We start from the raw sequence: 8769 nt of genomic DNA, 5'->3' as shown, positions 1-8769 counted from the left end.
CTTCAGCTTTCCCTGCTCAGCACACCACTCCAAAAGTGAAATTAGTACAAGGGAGATGAGCCAGCAAGGTTAAACAAGTGGGCAGTAACAGTCCTGCAGAAAGCAGGAAATGGGGAAAGTTGCTGGAGCTCCAGGATCCACTTTGTCTTTGACTTCAATTTATCAACAGTGCATTCATTGTTGTCTACAGTTCTACAAAACGCACGCTATTAATGTTTTCCCTTCTTTAAGGTACTAGCCTGTCAGGCAGACTCTACTACAGGAGAATCACTGCTGCTAGGAGTCCTTACAACTAGTTAAAGAAGCTTCTTAGAGGAATCTTTGTAGAGAATTTAAAGGACTTAATTTTTACAAGTTCTTTGACAGAAGTAGTGTGAGTTACTTCTGTATTTTTAGAGGGTCACGTGCTGGGGAAGCTGAGTACTGGAACAATCCCACATTTGATTACCCCTCTTGACTATTGTTTTCAGCTTAAAAAAAAATAAGCTTCTAAAGCTTACTTTTAATCCATGTTTGCAGAAACCAGAAACAGGCAGGCCGATTTTTAGTGTGGGTCTGAACTAACTAAATATTTATTACTGATTAACATGTTCAGTAATAGCAAGAAAATTGATTGGTGTTTTAACTACACATCGTTTATTCAGGGAAATATAAAGCCTCTCACTTACTATGGAAATGTATAAATACTTAGCAAGGAAAAAAAAATCCCTGTAGAGCCATCACACAAGGGCCACAAGGGCCATCTTATACAGTAAATAGACAAATTTAACAAAAATAAAGATTGGTTTGACTGCCAGAAGTAGTTTCTAGTTTATTTTAATTTTTTATTTTCAGTTAAGGAAAATAGCCAGAATAAAGCATTCCAGAAAGGATTAATGTATACAACAGACTTACTGAACCTTTCTAACCTATGCATTGAGAAATGCAAACTGTTTTTTTCATCATTTGCAAGCTAATACAGTACAGGGGAAATGCAAACACGTGGATGGTCTTAACATCCTGAAAGTAGAAATAATGGTGATGCCTAAAGGATATCATGGTTTAAGACAGGAGTGGCTTGTAGGCCTCCACCCCTATAATAAGAGTGAACCCAGTTCCATTCAAATGTAAAATTAAGTGGGAACTTGACAAGTAGCAGCATTAAAGGAGGACCACAGCATAAGACAAAGCATTAATAGAGCAAGGATGCACAATGAAAGAATGACACAGTATCAGAAGACTGAAGCATTCAGATGACCCAAATACCAAGACGTCTGACACATGTTCAGTAAATACTGCACTTTGATATTTGATGGGAGAGTTCCCATCATCATTTCTCAATCTGGTTATTCCAGTTGAGCATCCGTACAGGATAACTTGTGGAAAGATGGGTTCTAAGGTGCTATTTCTTTTTTGCTCCTAGTGTATTTCATGAGCTCTTGCGAGAAGTGAATATTAAACTGTTTGTTACGCTTCAGATGTGTAGGATTCAAATGCTTTTTATTTCGCTTTTATAAAAGGTAAGCTGAAGTGCACGAGTGCAGCCAATGATATAATTGTACTGCTTTAGAAGATAGGACTCCAAACAGGCACAAATTTTACCTGCCGTAATGCAAGGTACCTCTTCAAGGTGCAAAATTATGCTGTCCATTTCATGGATTTGCAGTTGAACTTACGCTTCCAGTTTCTTCTACTGTTTTTTTTTTTTTTTTTTTTTAAAGAAAGTTTCTTCAACCACCCATACCATGCTATTTTGGAAAACAGTCATAAATTCACCCTGACAGTAATGATATGACTAAACAAAAGTATCACGGCTGCTGGCCTTAGGCAGTTTCCATAAAATAAAGATTGCCAAGCGCCTCTGCTAATTAATGGCACCATAGAAATTTATTAATGCTTTACCCAACAATTTTAAATAGTGGAATCTTAAACAGGTGTGCCATAATTTATCTTATTCACAATTACAGGAATTATGAAGTTTTCCTAGACTACAGAAAACTGTTGTCTTAGGGTACCATATAGGAATCTGTTAAATGCTTTGTTAAACAAAAGGCACACTAGTCCACATCCCAAGAGTTTGTGATCTGTTTTGGAACATGGTGTACTAAGCAGTGTTAAGACAGGGTGGAGAAATGCTAAACCTCCAGATCAATTACGTACCTGCAGATAAATAGTTCCAGTAAGGCTAATGGTGAAATGGCAAAGCCCTAGATCGGGTGACCTTTCCATGAATGTGTAGCACTGGTATGCAAGAAAACATAAGCAGACTTTCAAAGCCTTTACAAATACCAAGCAAAACAAGCCCTTTAATTTGCTTGACCCTAAGTGTTTCGGTTTTCTACCTGAAAAGCCTGAAATATGAAAATGTGAGCACAAATAATCAATTAAAAAAAAAATCTCTACCAAATTAGTACCAACTCTTTTTTTTTTTTTTAAATCAGCATAAGGCATAAGTAAATTTCAAGTCAGAATTAGATTCATTATGGTCCCAAATTAGGAAGTGATTCTACATTTAATGGAAAGGTTAGAATATTGCACTATATGCCCTTTACCTTTAGTAAATAGTCAAGGGTTTGGTGTCTGAGGGAGGATTAGCAGTCAGCAGCTTTAAACAAATGGGCACAGCGCACAAACCATTTGAATGGAAACTGAGACTTGGGCTTGAGGGATGAGGGAACAGGATGAAGCTTGAGGAGAGCTGGTTGTGCTCTCTGCTTTCTTACTGACCTACTGTCCTATCTTAGTCACTATGCCTTTCTTTCCTGCTTTATTCTTCCATTTTTGCTTGTATGGCAATTAGCATATTATGTTTGGGTCTCAAGGCAATGATAGAATCTGGTTGGAAAACTAGATTTTATCCTTGTCCTTTCACCTCTTTCTTTCCCCCTCATTTCTTCCTTCACTTTCTCCTCTTCAAACCTTCATTTCATTCATATTCCTATACCTTTTTCTACCCATTTCTTTTTATATCAGTCAGTCCGTTAACCTACTTGTCCTGTCAGGATAAGTCAACTCCTCACACAATTTTTTCTATCATTAGATGCATCTCCATGTGGAGTTCAGCAGGAGAAACAATTTGTCAGTAGGCCAGGTTTTTCTTATCTTCCCTATATCTTCTACCTTCTCCTTTGCCCGGTGAATGCATCACAACTAAAGTACTTTCTCTGGAGAGATGTTGGCTTTCATTTGTATTTTTCCATTTTGGGGCTTTGCTTCCCCTCCCTTTCAAGTTATCACCAATAGATACATTAAAGGCATCTGAAAAATGCGAATTGCTATTGACTTCCTTTTAAATGTTTATATAATCAAGTCTACTTGCATTCGCTATTTGCGGTGCCATGGAGAGAGAATTGTGAAAGTCCACTGACGTTTGCTGGAGCAATTCATTCATCTAGCAAAACACCCTGCTTATAGTGAAACTCTGCCCTACTGAAATGGACTTCTGTTGAGTTCACACTGTTTGAATTTGGTCATTAACATACTAAAATGGAATCTAGTCCCACGCTCCAGGAGATGAGTACTTCCTCCTCTCCTGTGGAAGTCAGCCCAAGTATGTAAAAAAGAGAATTTACCTTGGTTTCCCAACAGTCTTTCGAACCACAAGTGTCACTGCCCTGTGCAGATCAAAGCCGCCTTTGTCAACCTGTGAAATTTTTAACTGGGCTAGAATTCATCAGTTGCATAAGTAGTGAGGTGAGACGGTGCCTAAAGGAGGAGAGAAGCAGCTCTTCTGTGGCAAAAATCTACTTAAGGGACTTCAATCCTGTTAAAAAAAAAATTACTTAAAACATCAGTCCTTTGCAGTTCTGACAGATCTTGCAATGATCATTTGGAAGTTGCCAAAGCAAAACCCTCTGAAACCGTTTTTGTTACAGACCCAGGAGTTTGGAAGAAAATTAAGAGCACAAGGCTTTTTTTTTTTTTTTTTAATTTTCTTTTTTTTTTTAATGACAGTTCCATAGCAGACAAGTAGTTTGAGGGGCTGAATTTGAGTGTTTGAGATGCAACATTGCATATGAACTCCTCCACTCTTGCTAAACATTATAATCTTTAGCTTTTATTTAGCACTTTCCCCCTGTTAACTTTTATTTGCTTAGTCCATAGAAATCACTGTAATTTCTCCCATGAAAGTGGTAACAGGCACAGTGAGAGACATGTAGGCAGCTTCCAGACAGGCTGGAGAACCCAAGCGCTGTCTGTCCTTGGTAATGTGTCACCCGTTCAGCAGTCTTGCTAGCTCTCTTCAGAAGGCAGCATTGATCTACAAAGATGCTTGGGCCAAAAATAGTACTGAATAGTCAGATGCTTTAGAAAATCCATATTTGCATTAATCCATATATGCTTTACTGTGTTGATATCATGGTAATGCAGCATAATCTTCTTTTGGGACTGGTATCCTGACTTTTCATCCTCTCAGTTATTTAACTATCCACTTCAATATGGCAGATAACTGAAAAGTAGACTGTTCTTGTAATATAACCTTTAATTACTTGGTCTTCTGATTTTTAAGCTGAAAATATGTGGCATGAGTGAAAAATGGGATTGTTATGGTGGGCTTTTTTGTATTATGTTCCTTTCAGGAAGTAGCAACAAAAGTGACCCATCTCAAATTCCCCCTTTGTATTGTGAGACAAAAAAAACACTGAGGCTTATCAATTTCAACTGACCTACTCACCCACTTCCTCTTGGCTTCCATTGTACATGAAAACAGGTAGCAAAAAAAAACATTTGTTTGGAAAAAAAAAAAAAAAAAAGAGAAGCATTTAGAAATTGTGAAAGAGAATCTGCAGACAGGCTCTGGGAAAAACTGGGATTTTTCCAGGTTACGTAGATGCTAGACGTAAGCTCAGATTCATAACAAAGAAGCAGTTGGCATTAAATGAATATTGCCACAGCAGTATACACATCTCCAGACAATATTTTAAAGCAAAATGCAACAGTATGCACTTAGTAGTCTGTACACCAAATTTAGCGAGACACTGGATTAATGGGTAGTGGTTGTACAGCCAGTCAGAAGCAAAACAAACAGGTAAAGTGAGCAAAGAGGATCCCATGAAGTTCAAAGGAAAACACCAGGTTCCACACACAGCAGGAATAACCTTGCACCAGCACACGCTGGGGCCAAGCACCTGGAAAGCAGCACTGCGGAAGAGACCTCGGGGTACCTGGTAGATAAGCAGCTGAATGTGAGCCAGCAATGTGCCCTTGTGGCAGAGCAGGACCAGAAGCATCCCAGGCTGCATCAGGAAGAGTATTGCCACCAGGTCAAGAGACGTCTCCCACAGTACTGAGGAGACCACATCTGGAGTTGTATTTTTGCTTCTGGGCTTCCCAGAACCAGAAAGACACAGACATGTTGTGGTGAGTCTAGCAAAGGGTCAGGAAGATGTTTAAGCAATTGGATTATCTGGCATAGGAGGAGAAGGTGAGAGAGTCAGGTCTGTTTAGCTTCAAGATAGATCTCAGAGGGATCTTATTGATGTATAGCCCTGTGCCTACTGGTGGCACAGACCTCATTGTTACTCAGTGAAAGGACAAGAGGCAATGAGCAGAAAACAAAATACAGGCAACAATTTCTCGATTCCCAGTCTATTGAGGGAATAAAATATAGCATTTAACTCTGTACCATAAAACATGAGACACTTTCAACAAAAGTACCTAGTCATCCATGTGGATATGACCCTGCTAATGAATATAAATATTTTAAAACATTTCCCTTGAACTGGTCTCTTGACTAATTGCTTAACTGCATGAGCTGTAGTCATATGTAGCAATATTCTTTGATGTTAGGGTACACAGAAAAGGCTGTTTTACATCAAGCTGATTAAACAAAGTCAAAACTGACAGGCTGTATAAGCACAGCTCTCAGGTTTTTGGAAAAAACCTTTCTGAACAATAATTGAGCTGTAGTTCTGAGAATGGAGGTGACACAGTAAATAGTTTCAACTGTTTAACACTGTTATTAGCTTTGAACTGTTGAAAAAAATTATGAGAAAATTTCACTAAGAAGAATGAGCCGCAGGATTCCCTCCCTCCCTTTTGCTAGGGCTGCCACAAAGCTGTCAAGTATGTTAAAACTTCACATGGAAAACATTTACTACAATCTGGTGCATCTTATTATATAAATTAGGGACTTCTAGCAAGTCTGGTTAGCTACCTACACATTCGGGTAAGAAAGTCAGTGGAGATGAAACTCATCTTGAAGCATCAAGAGGAGACAAGGCCTGTTTGAGATTTTCTCTATGGAAATTTTTATCATGTGTAGCTTTCAAATAGTTGGGAGAGTAGCATTGCCTAAGTTGTTTGTGTTTTTGCTCAGGCTGCCTGTTTTCAGAGACCTGTCATTGCTTCCTGAGTGGGAAGTGAGACAAGGAAAAAACATTATAATAAAAATAATAAAAAACAAATATGGAGATATTCATGGTTGAGCAGCTTTGTTTTTGCTTTGCCTTCTAGCCACGACTCTAAAGGCTTAACATCATCTAAAATGGGGATTTCCACAGTTGGCTCAGGATTGCATATGCACTTGTATCACTAGAAGCTGGCTTAATGTAAGAAGGCAGAGTCCTCAAAAAGACCCCACAAATACCATATCATATACTAAACATTATATGTTATGGCCACACGTTTAAAGAAATAGTAATATTATACTGGTATCCTGAAGCGTGTCTAGTTTGTGCTTTTGACTCTAGGGATGTGGTGTTGTCCAGAACAGAGATAAAAATTCTTTTCCAGTGCCTGTTTTCTCCAGACTCTAGAGTAAGATGCAGAGAGCCAGCATGGAAATCTTCAGCTAAACTTTGATATTGTCAGATGTTAAATGTTTAAGTTTTAAGTTATATACAATAGCTGTTGTCATAACTATAATAGGTAAATTAAACCTGGCAGCCTGTTGTGGTTTACCTCCAACAGGTAGCTCAGTACCATACAGCCACTTGTTCACTCTCCCCAGGTAGGAAGGAGAGAATCAGAAAGGTAAAAGTGTGAGAACTTGTGGGTTGAGATGAAGACAGTTCACCAGGTAAAGCAAAAGCTGTGTGTGCAAGCAAATGAATTTGCTGCTTCCCATCAGTAGGCAGGTGTTCAGCCACTTCCAGGAAAGCAGGGCTCATCACACGCAACAGTTTCTTGGGAAGAAACAACATCACTCCAAACATCCCCCCTTCCTCCTTCTTTACCCCAGCTTTTTTTACTGAGCATGATGTCACACGGCATGGAGTATCTCTTTGGCCAGGTGTTTCCTCCCAGCCCCTTGTGCACCCCTAGCTTCGTCACTGGCAGGGCAGCATGAGAAGCTGAGAAGTCCTGGCCTCTGTGTAAGCAAGCACTGCTCTGCAACAACTAAAACATCAGTGTGTTATCATCCCTATTTTCATCCAAAACACTGCATCATATGAGCCTCTATGAAGAAAAATAACTCTTATCCCAACCAAAACCATGATACAGTCCAATTTGTGTTGTTACATGTGGCTTCCAAAAATTAAAGTTATCTAATTTTGTATGTTTTTTCCCCTGTAGGTCCCTCCTTTCCCCTTCCCCTCTCCCCCCCCAAATGTAATCAAGAAGATGAAGTCAGAAGTTCATGTGCTTTTTTGAAGAGCAATTGCTCAACTTTCCTGTCCTACATCTTATATTGAATCAATCAATCAATAAATAAATAAATATGGAACTGTGTTCTTACTCAGATCAGGTATAGCACAACTCAAACCTCACCATGCTCCTGTAGTTGTGGTGAAGACTCAGTTCCTGATGCTTTCAGAAAGCATGGTAGAGTCTCTTTGTGGTGTCATGTTGTGATGCCTGTGTTACTAGCACACAACAGATGGAAATAAAAGTAAGTGAAGCAATCAGACAGGCTGACAGCAGTGAAAGACAACATTAACTACAACCATTATGTCACAGTTTATTAATAACAATTCTAAGTCTAATTGAATTTAAGACTTTACAAGCAAAGGTTTATGAGCTTCCTAAAGCTTGGTGTACAAGGAACACAGTGCTGAGCCATCATTACACACTTAGTCCATACCCTTTCTATTGTATTGTAATAACTTCAAAAGTCTGAACAATGTTTTATTCAGGAAGAAGATTCCCAAAGAAAGTGACTTCTCAGAAGCTGTTTGGAAATAAGGAGCTCAGCAGAGGAGAGAGAGTGCATATACATGTATGAAGATGAAAGAGTGGTGCAATAGTAAGAGGTAAGTTCTTTTGAGACACTAAAGAACCTTCTTGTCATTAGGTTCAAGTTTCATGCTGCAGCTGTAATACACTTGAGTTTAAAATGCTAGATGCAAGTCAAAATTCTTTAAGAAGTCATACTCTTTTAGTTTCATCACTGCTGGAGCTACTTATAATTCAAATAAGCTTTTAATCCAATATATCCCAGCTGTTCTTTGTCTCACCAAAGTTCAGCTGTGCTTGACTCCACTTTTTTTTTTGTTTACAGAGCAAAACCAAACAATAAGAGAAAGTCTACCATAATGATTTAACCTATATTCCCATTCTTCTTTGCCAAATAGATTATCTATTTAACCAAAAAATGTACTACGTTCCTTCTTTTTGTCAGTGTTCACAATTACCAATATCAGAGTGCAGCAAGAACAGGTTACTCTGCAAGGGAAAGTGAGCAGGAATCCACAAGGGACAGGGTGCAGGCAGGAGCAGTGCACTTACCAGCAAAGGCTGCCATACCTAAACAAGAGGAGCGGAGCAGGCTTGGGGATTACCATGCAAGTTCTGAGCAAAGAGGCAGGTCTGAGGGCAATTCCAGATCAGCTCAGCACAAATAAGCCA

The sequence above is a fragment of the Anas platyrhynchos genome, chromosome 12, assembly GCF_047663525.1.
Source record: "Anas platyrhynchos isolate ZD024472 breed Pekin duck chromosome 12, IASCAAS_PekinDuck_T2T, whole genome shotgun sequence".
Lineage (NCBI taxonomy): Eukaryota > Metazoa > Chordata > Aves > Anseriformes > Anatidae > Anas > Anas platyrhynchos.
Note: the sequence above shows the minus strand (reverse complement) of the source record.